Source organism: Trematomus bernacchii, unplaced genomic scaffold (assembly GCF_902827165.1).
Source record: "Trematomus bernacchii unplaced genomic scaffold, fTreBer1.1, whole genome shotgun sequence".
Lineage (NCBI taxonomy): Eukaryota > Metazoa > Chordata > Actinopteri > Perciformes > Nototheniidae > Trematomus > Trematomus bernacchii.
Window position 1 is genome coordinate 16,729,059 of NW_022987720.1, and position 14,442 is coordinate 16,743,500.

Genomic DNA, 14,442 nt, shown 5'->3' on the forward strand with positions numbered 1-14,442 from the left:
ATTTTCAACATCGTGGATACATCCTTATATGCTCCCGGCAACACACTGAACGTCAACTTTATCTCCTTATTACACTCACCCCTACTTTAGTGGGAACAATGAGTCTGCGTCTTTGATGCACACAGGAATAAACGCAGATCATCCTCTGGCTGCAGCCTTGACCGGCACTTCCTTTGATCAGAGTCAATGCGGAAAACCCGCACTCACACAGGTAGGTGGAGGTGAAGGGAGTGAGCACTTTAACAGCCTTTTTGGCGAGGTGGGGGAACTCGGTCTCCACAGACAGGCAAAAGTGTGCAAATGTCACTTTACTCGTCTTTTTCTCGTTATTATTTTTTCTCACGCTGCGCCTCCCCTGAAGCTCTCTGGCGCCCCCCAGGGGAGGCGCGCCTCACACTTTGAAAACCGCTGATCTAGAGGACAGATATGTATGGATCAGGCAGGGAAAGGCCTTCAAATGTCTTTGTTTACAGGAAATTGACTCAAATTCAGCAAATTAACAATTACCAGGGTTTATTCCCTCAATTGTTTGTTCCGTAAAAAAAACACAGGTTTTCATCAGTTCAATCAGGTTTACCCTCACTTGTTTTACCGCTCCTAAAGATTGGGCCTAATTTAGTCATAAAGTCAGCTCTGGTTGGGCCTGTGAAATATCATGATCAACCAAGCACAAAAGGTTTGAACTTTGTGTGACCACTTGCTTGCATTAAATATTCAAGCGAAGGTAAAATTAGAAGTTACAAAACAAGGCAACATCTAAGCTATGTTTGTTCTAAGTAGGAACAGGCTGCAAACTTTACAATCTTTTTTTGTTCCTGGTCCGTGGGTGTCCAAAGGCATCCTTTAATCTTCAGTCAGTCAATTTTAGATTTCTGCTTTGTATGTCTCATCAATCTCTCAACTTTTCCTACTCATCCTCAACTCTTTTTTTCTCTGCTTCAGAGGGTGTTTTCACATCTTTGTTGCTTGTTTCTCTGTTGCAGACGGCACAGTGTTTGATCCACTGGGTGGCCTGCATGTATACTGCTCCAACTTTCTTGTGAAAGTCAAGCACACTCTGACATGAATAATTAAACATCTGGGGAGAGACCGGTTCTTCTCTTTTACAGAACCCGACATCCCGACAGTAAGCCTGTTTGTCTGAGCGCTAAAGCTTTACTGAATCTGTTTGTGAATGTGTTCTCTGATGTTCCTCCACTTGTTCCCTCTTGAGATCAGCCGAAGATTAATGACTGGTTACAAACAAAAAACTTTGAGGAAATTAAGATTTTCTAAGCCATTGCAGTAACCTTCAAAGTACCCATGCCCACTGGCAACTATCGCCTGACACTCTACAGTACCTCTCACTCATTCCTCCACCTTTCACCTTTTCTCATCCGATGGGATTGGGAAAAGGGCAAGAGGAGTCTGGCTGTGATATGAAATGTTCTGATTGCGGTTTGGACTCCTGCGTCCTTAAGGAAATTGAATTGACTGGCGGTTATATGTCTCAATACAGTGAGCCCAGTGACCTCCCCCACCTCACTCTTATCAGCCGAGCCCCAGACGCCGCCTAGCTGTGCCCGCTCACATCGGCCAATGTGGGCAGCTACAGTGGGGACACAGCAATTTGAAATGTATGCCCCTAAGGACAGAGATGCTGTATTAGAAATCCAACATATCTCCGTGTCGGGAAACGCATGCTCTGGAGACTCTAGAAGAGCTATTGCCCATTTTGTTCCCCTCTTCTCCACACTAGTGTTCACTCAATTATACGTACCCACTACTTCTTTGCCATTGAAATTCCTCTCCCTTCCAGCTCTCCTCTTATCCTTTCACAAACATGACTGCCGACCCTCTCATCTGCTGCCTCTGCTGATATTCCACCCTCCTCTTTCTTTGTCATCCAGCACTTTTGTTTCACTTTCTCCTACTTGCCTAGAGCTCCGTTTATTCCATTTTTTAAGTCTGCTCTTCCTCATAATTTCCCCCATCGCTCTCCTATGCTGGATCATAAACACTGAGCACATAATTGCTCCCTGTGGCCCCTCGATTTTCAAGTAATTGCTATAATGATGCTTGCTGGTTTGCTAATGTCCCTCTACTTCCGTCTATGCCCAAGGTCATTTCTGATACATATAAAAGAAGGCAAGTTAAACCAACAATCAAATAGTTCCCACAATGCGCACAGGGAGAAACCACGAGTTCACCTGCTCTCCCCACATCATGTATTTGTTCATTTGACTGTTGGAAGTCAGTTGTTTTGATAGTGTTGATGATTGGTTTGATGATAGTCCATTTTGCTGCTGTGTCATGGAGACAACACATTATAACAGTAGTCTGTCGCTTTTATTTCGTTTTTGCAGTGTCTATACCTTACAGTACCAGTGGGACCTCCTGTCTTTTTGTGTGTGTGTGTGTGTGTGTGTGTGTGTGTGTGTGTGTGTGTGTGTGTGTGTGTGTGTGTGTGTGTGTGTGTGTGTGTGTGTGTGTGTGTGTGTGTGTGTGTGTGTGTGTGTGTGTGTGTGTGTGTGTGTGTGTGTGTGTGTGTGTGTGTCACCCTCAGCAGTTCTCAGTGGTTTGACAGCGTTGCTCCTCAGAGACTGCAGCATTTTGGCTGCTGTGTGACATCACTTGTTGCTGTCACTGCAACAACTTGATCATGCCATCTCAGGGTGTAGCTGTGCATGGAATGCTTGACGGATGAGTTTTGGGCTTGTGAGGGAGGTGGGGCAGCAGGATGATATGGGAACCTGGTCCCCCCGTGTCCCGGGGATGCTCAGGGTGATGGACGACCGTGTGAATGTCTGTGACTGCAGAGCGAGGTGGCCTGCCTCTGGGGTGGGGGGGGGGGGGGGGAGAGCCAGAGTGCGCTGTGCCCTCCATCTCCCTGCTGTGATGAATGTAAAATTGATAATGACTCATTAATATGCGTAGATAGAGGGAAAACCCATTGACTACCTCAGCAGATACTGCCACTTGTTTTGGGGAAATTAATTTAATACCTGGATCAGTAAAGCACCATGATCACAGCCCTAGCCCTAATTTGCATATTAATGTACCATGCGGCCTGAAATGTTTATGGATGGGTGGGGCAACTGTTTTTAATTACCTTTACTTTGTATTACTCTCAAGGTGACAGGGGTGGGTCCCTGTCGCGTCGCAGTGGAGGCTAGAAAAGGCTGCATTTCTCCGACGGGAACTTCTGCCTTTTTATTAAAAATACATTTTGTGTCTCTGCTCACCCAGGAGAGAAGTGGTGGGATTTTTTTTGCAAGTTGAAGAAAAATAATCACACCAAAACGAATGCACCCTCATGGCTTTTCTTTTTTTAGTGCTTTCACTTTGAGGCTTTTGTGGTTGCTCTAATAAATGTATACCTAAACGTGTATTAAATTCCCAGCCTCAATATGTTTTAAATTAATGCATGTATAAGGTATGGTGAACACCTTTTATGAATGTGTGTGGGCATGATGAAGATGTATGGGAAGTTTAAAACAGAATACATTACAGTTTATTCTATAGGCATGAATTATACAACAGCTTTAAGAAAGGAATGTGATCTCGCACTTGTCTCAACCTAGAGCAAGAATCTGCACATCTGTAGGCGGAGGGGGAGAGAGGGAGAGAGGAAATGAGAGAAGAACAATAGATGTGTGATAGAAAGATGGTTTATTTGATGCTACCTGAGCTACCATCAAAAGAACCTAAGGAGGGGTGCAAAAAGTTCTCATTGATTTATCACAAATGTTATAACAGTAGTACTACTACTTCTACATTGAAGATACAGTATGAAATACACAATTTAATCAAACTGTTGCCTAGGTTTCTATTCGGAGCGTTGCGCCAATGATATTACAAACTAGCAGATGAATATTGCATAAACTACCAAGCAGATGTAACATACCGTGTTGAATAAATTGAGGAACCACTGATATCCTTACTGAGGAAGATATACTCAAGACAAAATGTTATAACTCTGTACACCCACACATTAGATGACATTGTAATGTATAGACTGTAACTTAATCTTCAACCACAGGGAGCTAGTTTTGATTTATGATGTAAATTAAAACTAATCTTTAGCTTCATAAAGGCCCTTCTAGAGATGGAGAACTAGCATCCTCAGTAAACATTGACTTTGTGTTGCATTGGAGAGCTGTTTTCAGTGTTTATTGTATCGCTCCCTATCGGTAAACCATACATCAAATACATAAGAAAAGTGCACATGGTACATTTACTGCATTTTCTTTTTTATGATTTGTTACACCTATGGTATTCCCAGTAAGAATTACCGCCATATGAAATGAAAGGGTAACCCTAGATTATGTTTATCCATTAGATAGTAAACAACCACAATTACATTTTCAGTGTCTTTTTATATACATATCTTTGTATTTTCACAGTGTTTACAGCTGTGGTGTCCGGTCAAATTTGAGAACACCAAAGCAAGGGTGGAGGAACTAATGCGACAGGAGGGTCATATAGTTGATACATGATTATTTCATTATCTAGTCCTGTACCTGTGCATCCTTCAACCTCAAGTTTGAGGCTATGTGCCAGGGGGGTTGTAAAAGCAGCAAGTTTATAGCCCCCTGCAGGTAATTGCTTCCCTTCAAGAATAATTCAAAACCATGGCTTGGATCAATTTTAACTGTTGAGACCATGAGAGAGCTTCAAAAGCTTTGTCTATTAGTTTGGTCAACCTTATCTTTGCTCTCTTTGCCGAGGTCACATGTTCCCTTTGACCCTTATTGACGGCGGGCATGCTTCCAAATTGGGACAGAGCCAGAATCAATGACACATCCGCTGAAAATGCATTCATCGCATTCATAGTTAATCATTTCTGCATTTGTTTCAACAGTTCCTCAAACAATGTGTTGTTTCTACAACATTTTCACAGATTATGGTTGAGATCTTAACATCTTGAGACAAGAGAGTCCCTAGAAAAAAATAATTCAAATAAAGAAGGTCAGAGGGACCCCAAAGCAGTGGTCAAGTGATGAACAGGGAACAAATGAGCACTGTGCTGTGATTTCTGCATTGAATGAATAATTTTCAAAAGAACAAAAGAGAGAAAAACATGAATTGTGGTTTTATTTGTAGCTTCTGCCAGTTTTTGTTTTTCGATGCTATGGTTGTACAGATCATCCCCTGAAAATAATGCAGACAATGCTCTCCTGTAACATTTGAGTTCATGTATGTGGAATCCGATCGTTTGTGAAGTTATTCTCAAGGTCTGTAGACAGCTCCTTTTTGAATGTGTTGTTTTAGTCTACACCTAGTTGTAAATAAATCAATGATAGTCGTAAAGAATAATAAAGAAAAGCAGAACATCGATTATAAGTTAATAATACCAGTAATTATAATTATAATATAATTAAAACCTGTAGCGGTGTCCTTGTAGATCTTACTTACTGTGTTTAAGTATGCACTGTACCTGTTTTTGGTGAGTACTTTTTTATCTCTTTTGAAAACATTATTTCGTAGCAGAATAGAGAGAGGCAAGAGGAAAGAGGGAAGGGAACTTCTTCTGAGTGCACCCTCATCTCTTTTGATCTTCTGGGGGAGAGAACAGCATCTTGTCTCACTGACGTACAGTAGAGGATGCCTGTGATCTGACAGTCTTCTCACCTAACATGGATTTTACTTTGTCTGTCACTCTATCCTTCTCCATCACAGCCCCTTACTTCCCTTGCCTGAACTTTCTAATATAGAGTGGTGCATTTGAAGTCTCCTATATTCTATTGCAGCCCATGATCCGACCTGCATTTCATATTCTGGGAGTGTTCCCTGCCTGAAAACAGGAACTATTTTTATAAACACCTCCATCATGTTCTGCAAAGTTTAAATATATCTACCTGAAATCCATGATAAATACAAACAAACTGGAGCCATGATTGAAAATTGCAGATAAATCTGTTCTGAACAAAATGAAGGTGTGCTTTGTCCAGGATGACAAATACTGCCTAGCATAAAAGCCGATGTAAGATAAAAAGGAAAACATATCAAGTGATTATTTTTGTTTATTTATAATAGCTTTAGGTCTGTGCTGCAAAAAGTATTGATTTGTGCTTTTGGGAGTCACTCCAGTGTTCTAAAGGAAACCTCATGCACGCTGACAACCGAACGTGTCAAAGTCTACAGACATGTGCATCAATTTTAGATGCCTCACCCCACTCCTGCCATTACAGTGATTGATGGCCAGAATAAAGAAATAGTGGATGACATGTATTTGGGAGCTATACAAGACATTAAACAGACATTTTAGTGTTATCCTATGGTTTACAAGAAACACATGAGTGTCTCTTTTGTCTCGAGATGCTCTGAAAGTTCCAGGTTGACAAGACAATGATTGTATTACTCTTTTATTGAGTCTGTGCTCATTTCATCTTTTATCTGCTGGTATCAATCTGTCAAAGTCAAACACAGAAATGTACTCAATAAGGTGGTTAATGTCTGTAGCAAAATAACTGGCACGGCTAAGAAAACTCTGCAGGATCTTTACAACAAGTGGTATAAACGTTATCAGAATAAAATAAAAATGTATTTTGTCTGATTGTTCCATCTGTTACATACTTGTTTACTGTGTATGTTTGTTTTTTTTAATTGTTTTTATTGGTCTTTGGTGTTTTATGTATGCATCCCACTGCTGCAAAACCAATTGCCTCGCCGGGGACAAATTGTTATTGATTGACTGACGCTGTGCTTAAATAGTCCAACAGCTTGTAAACAGAGTCAGTTCATCCAAAGAAACTATGAAAAGAGCTGCTGTGGATCTTGCAGTGGGAGAATTGATACACTGGAAGTTATACACACGGTACGTATCTCTGAGGAGTTAGTATGTATGGGACATTAAGGCTCTCAGCCCAGCATTAGGCCTGGGTCACACCAACCTTAAAAACAATGAGCTAGCTTACCCTTTTTCACCTGGAATGTTTCTCATTTCTCGAATTCCCCTCCTCGACTCCTATCCTCGAGTCCTATCCCAAACCACGCCCTACACCCTAATCCCTACACACTCCCCCTCCGTGACGGAGTGAACTCCGTGGAGTGACACTCGCAGCTCAACGAGGCTCCCTCCTGTCAGATGGAGGGAGTAAATACAGCGGCAAGCTTTGGGACAAACTCCCCTCTCTCCGGAAGAAACAGGAAATGCCGTAACTGTATGTAACAACGGTTTCAAATCAGCATCTCTTGGACAAAAAATGTAAATTAATAACTAAAATAAGACTCCAAACATCTTTAATTGTGTTACTTTTTTGTAAAGCTCTTTTAGTTTTAAACCTGATTTTTATAAGCATCTTAGTTTTTGCAACAGTCTGTAAATATACACAACTTTATAATAAACTGCACACATTTACCTTTTTCTAGACTAAACACAGGTATGATCCTAAGTTAAAAAAATATATGAGGTTATCATGAGGTTGTTAACATCGCAGTTTATCAGTGGATGTTTGCTGGAACTGTTTGTAAACAGCGTGTTTCCTGACGGACACACACAGCGTTGAGACCGGTCAGGTAGAGACCGGTCTCAAGTCAGCACCGATGCGGACTCGCTGTTTGAGGACTTGATAGCCCCCTCCCCCTCCACACCGCTCCACACTCGTTGGTTTGGAACAGCACTTAATGTGGCGGACCCTCCGCGCAAACGCGCAAACGGAGGGGTAGTGTGTAGGGGTATGGGGTGTTTCTCAATCGCGAGTAAAGCTGCTTCCGAGCCACTATTTCAAGCATATGACGTCATTGAGTGCCGCCGAAGTACTGTTCCAATCTCCAGTATACTTGGAAATCTAGCGAGCCCGGCGTACTCCGTTTGGACAAATATCGAGTGTGCACATGAGTAGACTTCGCGGCCTTAAAATCCCCACAATGCTTTGCGCACGGACCAATTTCCCCAAATCTGTGGCGGAAGATGTAAGGCGGGGCCTCTCATATGACGCACACCTGCACACTTGCTAGCGTGTTCCTCTCTTTGTTTTCCGAATGCCAGGAAGTATTCTTGACTCGCTTCTGAAGCAAGATGCTCGGCAGAGATGTGCTACCAAGCAAGCGTACTCGCGATTGAGAAACACCCAGGGTGTCCTTCAACATGGCGCGCTGAAATCCATTTCCGGGTCACTACCGGAGGATCGAGGATTCGAGGAGTCGAGGAGGGGAAATTAGAGAAATTAGAAACCTTCCTGGTCCTTTGCAAGTCAACACAATTAAAGCTGGTTTAAATGGCAATGTGAATTTCCAAATTAGTATTCATAAAGTTTCACAGGGCCCACAAAAGCCTGTGTCATTGTAGCTACAGTTGCCGAGGCTGATTGACACACGCTGTAGCTGTGATTATCATTTTAACCATGGGATAACATCACTTTGCAGTTGCTGTAGTTATTTCTGTAGCCAGTCTTTGTTCCTATGATGACTGTATGGCCTAGATACATTAGTTTATACTGGATAGGACATGGGGTTGTTTGTGTGCAGTGAAAGTGGTGGATGAGCGTTGTATTGAAGCTTCTCTAGCTCTGAACATCAACCAAACATCTGTCATATCGGATTAAGTAACCTCAGGTTCAGCTCCATCTGGCTTTACGATGCTTTCTTGACTAATGTTATGTAATAGGGGAAGCTAAAGTAGTCACATTACAGCTACATTAGCCATAATATCCATAGTAGAAGATTGCACCACAAATGCAGCAATGACCACAGCCACAACCACCACAGCCAGGCAGAGCAGCCAACACACTAACTGCTCCTCAGGATCAGGTAGCATGTAAGATGTATTGCGATTTAGCGCAAACAATGTTCAAACAAAAAAATCCCACTCTGACCCTTTTGGGGCTGCTTGGGATTAAGGCCCTGTCCACACAGACACGAAATGGGTTGTATCTGCTACAGTTCTCTATCGTATGGACGGTTCGTTCACACGAGGCCGTAACGGAACCGGGGAAACGGAGCCCTCAAACGGTAATGGGTCCCAAGGTGGGTAGGTCTGCGGACGGAACACTCTGGGGGGCCAAACGGCTCCGTGTGTACGCCCTATACGCCATAGCCCCGCCTCTCCCCACCTCTCCTGCTCACCCCTGCGTCACCCGCGTCATTGTTGATGTGTTTCGCCAACAACAACAACAACAACAGTGTTCCGAGTGTTTCGAGCCAGGTCCCGGTATCTCGCAGGACAGTGCACCCTACAGGAGACTCCAGCAGACCCCCCCGCACGGTTCCCTCGTCCCTTGGAAGAGGCGGAGAGGTAGGTGTTTTTCATCTGCGGGTGGACTACCGGGGAGAACGTCCTGCTCGGGAGCCAGTTAGAGTTAGTGGCAGTGGGTGCGGTGCACCTGCCTTTTACAGCAGGAGCACACGCTCGCCTCAGGGAGGGAGAAAAAGAGAAACAGAGGCTGCCGAAACAGCCAGAGCCCTGCCTCTCCCCACCTCTGCTGCTCACTGCCACTGACCATGCTACAGATGTTAGTGCAAAATCTACAGCTCCTCTACCACAACCATCAGCAACAAGTGGACATGGAGAACTACATGAACTACATGTTGCTAAATCCACCGTGGAGAATAAACAGAAGGGCAACCATGGCAACCATGCTCGGGGGTTCTTCTCCGCTGCTTTTGGTGTATTTTGTGGCGGAAGTACAGCGCCACTTACAGGCCCGGCATATGTACTACAGCGTCTCCATCGGGTCGAGCAGTCTTGTGTGGACGGACACGTTTATTGAGCCGACGGAAGACTTTTTTGAGATCGAATTCGGTTCGTTCTCCGTTTCGTCTCCGTGTAGATGCAGCCTTACCCCTAGATTCCACCGGGTCCGTCTGCGTCGCGTTACGGCCGCGTTACGGCCGCGTTACGGCTGTGCTGCGGTGTTCGCAAAGATCGTGGCCACTCTAGTCAATGTGTGCTATTCCACCAGACGCACCGCGTTACGGCTCAGAAGCGTCCCAGAAGCGTCTCGGCGCTGGGCTCCGCTCAAAATAGGATTCAAATCTATTTTTCGCGCGACGCGAGGCGTTGCAGAGGCGCCGGGCAGGAAGTGGACCGGTCAGAGCATCCAGTCAATCCCCAAAATAAACTAATTTTGCAGACCCTATCCCTCCGTAGTCTTTCAAGTAGAAATGCCAGCGTTCTCCTCCGGTTTACAGGCACTGTGTAAATTATATATATAGAATAATTATGATGATGAATGCATTTTTTTACCACTAAAATACAGCAACACATCGTTGATTCATGTCGTTTATAACTGGAATATTACAATTATTACGCAGACGGACCCGGTGGAATCGAGGGGTTACTCTGCTGCCAGAATCAAATTCTCTGTTGGGGAATCAAATAGTTGACCTTGGGATACATCTCTACGATAAGCAGAACAGAACATTATTGCCCTTGTCTCACAAAATCTATTTCACATTGTATATTTTCCTCAAATTACACTCTAAAATGGTAGGGACAAGACTGATGTTATTACACATTCACATTCACCATACAACCCATACAGTACAAATCACAGACGATCAACTTCAGTTTTGCTGAGCCGAGCAGCTGCTACTCTTCACCTTTCTCAGATCAGTTAGCCCACTGTTGTCCTGAATTAGAGAGTGGATGTCCCACGTGTTTTCATCTGTTGTTGGTGCTTGTATGGAAAGGCAGGGAGCATTCAGAAAAAGAAATTCCTTTAAACGTAATTGCTAACTTTATGCAAAAGGTGCAATTAACGCACCATGAAATAGGACAAAGAACAAATCACCATGGTAGGTTTGGAGTTAGTGCGATTGATGCCAAGCTTGCTCTTTTTGTAAATGAATCCATTTACTTTGCAAAAAGGTGTGAGTCATTTGAGCATTAAGGGCTGAAAGGAATGTCAGTTCAAAAGGATTGCAAATGCTCACTCTTTTTTTGATTATACGTTGTCAGATTTTAATCACCAACTGACCTGTTGATTGACAAGATATTTATTACATTCTCGTCTTCTGTGATGATTTTCAGGCATTCAAATAAAACGTTTCCTCTCTTAAATGACTAATGTGAAAAATACATACCGTAGTACTTCATTGGTTTGACAGTGTGCTATAAGATTTCACTTAGAATTTAAGCTAATGCAAAACATCTATCATCCTCATTTCTATTAGTCTAGTTGTTCTCCCTTGAATAGTTTAAAACCTGTTAAAGGTTTTTTAGTCATCATTAAAATCGGTTCAGAGGAAGGGTGTGACAGGCCCAGAATTGTTTTATGATTGGTTGTTAGTGTTTTGTGAGCAGGACCATTGACTGCATCCAAATGATTTTTCCGGTCAAACCTTTCAATATCTTTTCCAATACAACTCCCCATCACAAACTGTATCTCATGAAAACATATTTAATGATCTACACCAATGAGCCTTGTTTTCTTATATCTAGTACTTACTTAATGAACAACTATATAATATGAAATACAGTAAAAACAACCCTTTCTCATTAACACATTGCAGTATTGTAACGATATACTGTACAGTATATATAAACCCGATTAGTAGACATGACAGGTGATCTTGCTTTTGTTTTTGGCTGTTTTTAGCCTTACGGGGTTACAATAAAAAATGTCATATTTTAAAATGTGCTGTGATGTATAATACATTTGGATTCACAATGCAATTTCTCATTAGAAATCTTTATTCTGTCAACTTCCAATGCATAGATTTCTGCACAGCTTATAACACCCTGCAGCATGGGAAGTTATTTTCAGTATATATTGACTCAATGCACTTATTTGACTCTTGTTGCCCATATCTGCTTGCGGCTGTACTGTGTCGCTTGTACATAAGTATCCTGACCCCTGCTCTTACCAGAGTGAAACGGTCATTTATTTCCTCCGGCAGCATCTTACTGTTATTACTGAAAGGGAAGAGAGATCTAGGATAGCCTGCAGATGAATGTTTGTGGTAATCCTTAACGGCCTCAGCGAGGTTTGCGATGTCAGGACTTCAGGGTTATAAAACTGAATCACCCATGGATGCAACTCAGAACGATTCTACATTACTGTCCTTCCCAGATAGTACGTAATGTTATTAGGCATGTGAGTGCTGAATCATTGAAAGCTCAAAACACAATTAAAGTGATAATTAATGGAGCATGGTTCTCGGAGGAGTCAAGTGGAGTAAAATTACTTCCTCTCTTATCCGGATTTCCATCTCCACAGCCCGACACCTTCGCATCCATTTTGAGCTCAGACGTGAATATAAAATGTGCGGTAGTTATGTTTAGTCATGAGAAAACTAAATGTCAAAGCACTGTTCAGAGTGTTTTTGTGTCACCTCAGGGGGAAGGGAGTTGAGAAAAAAGTTTGTTCATTGAGAATCTGGAAGAGAGGAGGTGATGCTCCAAGCGTTGCTTAGGGTGAGATTAATGAAGAAACTGAAAAAGGGGGGGTGCAGTATAGGAAATGGTGAATAATTCAACATATGAAACAAAAGGGGGACCAACTGTGAGCCTTGCTGTCTTTGTTGTAACTAAGATATGGAGTGAAGAGGCAGAACGTGAATTTACCCTGCATGTATGGAACAATGGATTCAAAGAGAAGCATCTTAGCTCCACAGATTTTAATTCCAAAAAAACAAACCTTTTGTCCAGAGACTGGCTGCATGATTAAAGTGGGAACTGCATTTGCTTCTTAATTTCCAAGTTTCTGTCTTTATATCTGTATATGGCCTTATTCAGATAATTTGTGTGTGAGGATGCATGCTTTAAGCCACTTTAGTACATCAAGCTGCCAGTGCCGCTCTATGTTCTTCTTTTTTATTTCTTCTCTTGAGTATCGAGATGTCTGTAGGTTATTAGTTGCTTATTATTCAGCTCAGCTTCAACTTTAAATTTAAAAGTGGTTCTTTTGTTTTCCCTAAGGACTTGTACAACTACTGTATGCTTGAAGGAAATGTTCCAGTGAAGTCACAGCTGACCCCTACACAAATGAAACATAAGGAAAAAAGGCTGAGGGGCTTTAAGGTGAGCAAGTTGCAATTTCTTCCAAGTTTGACCAAGCATGACAAACAGCTGTGCTCTAAACCTTTACTTCACCTTTTTATACTTTGCAATACAGACTTATCTTGTGTGCTACACCATGCTTTCTGCCAGGAACAACTATTCTCTGCTATTATGGGCAACTCAAAAGATGTCCGGACGTCTTGGCAACAATTGTAATCTCTGTGTGTGTGTGTGTGTGTGTGTGTGTGTGTGTGTGTGTGTGTGTGTGTGTGTGTGTGTGTGTGTGTGTGTGTGTGTGTGTGTGTGTGTGTGTGTGTGTGTGTGTGCGTGTGTGTGTGTGTGTGTGTGTGTGTGTGTGTGTGTGTGTGTGTGTGTGTGGGGGGACTCCAGATGCCAAACTAATTTGTGCATTATTATATTCTCCTTTGCATCAAAGACATTAAACCTCCTCTTCCATTGTTTTACATTTTACAAATTAATCTGTTTATAATGTGCGATGTGAATATTTGTCTTTCTGCGCCACTGAGAACTCTCATGTGATTTTGTCAACAGATTATTGGTTTTAGAGAAGGATGTTTTGACAGATCCGTTACAACTTTCATATTCCAAATGTTTCTGTCAAAGTGTTTTCCTAAATCACTTTGCTCATTTAGTTCAGTTTAGGGATTTCAATAACTGAAGTGTTCCGCTCAGTGAAAGTGTAAAGCTTGTAGCTTTAAACTAAAGGAGAATAACTAACACCAGTGTGATTTCTGTGAGAGTATGACCGTCCTGGCCAAAGTTACAGGGGGTTGCCAAATCCGGCATCAATAATGCCAGCTCTGCCAGATTTAGTAGCACTTCTTTAATTTTTCACCTGAGAAAATTGCTCTTACATCTTCACTTTTTCCTGTTCCATGGGGTTAAACATAAATCAAGTGTTACAGTAAACCAATAACTTATAATTGCTATCTTCCATTGGCAATCTTTAGTTGCGTCAGATTGAGTTTCAAGCAACACTGTTTATTTGTTCACTTAAGTGACAGTGCTGAGATTAAATATAATATATTAGTTATTAAATGGGATATTAACCAATTTGCCTTTTGGTCAATGTCTCGATATAACATTTACAGTTGCTACGCAAAATTTCAAGAATTTTGAATTTGAATTTTCATGTGTGAATCTAAGCTTTGAGGGAATTACACTGTGTGAATCAGCTTAGTGATTTTAAGCCCCCCGAATCACAACTTTCGCCATTTTCTATCCACTTTTTCCCTTACCCCCAGGATGATCTTGAGCAAAGAAGACATGCAAGTGTTGCTGCTCCACAGCAAGGGTTGTACACTGACAAGTTGGCCTTAACAGGAGATGATCCATCCTGACACAGATATGAGGATTTGAGAACTCAAATGAGGCCACCCATAATAATTTGATGCTGTTCGTCAGGCTCCTGATCTTTATTGCTGTTATCACTTACTGGCCCTTGGGTCTGAGTGTTAGTTGGCATACCAGGACACTCACTGGTGCTCACAAAGTAC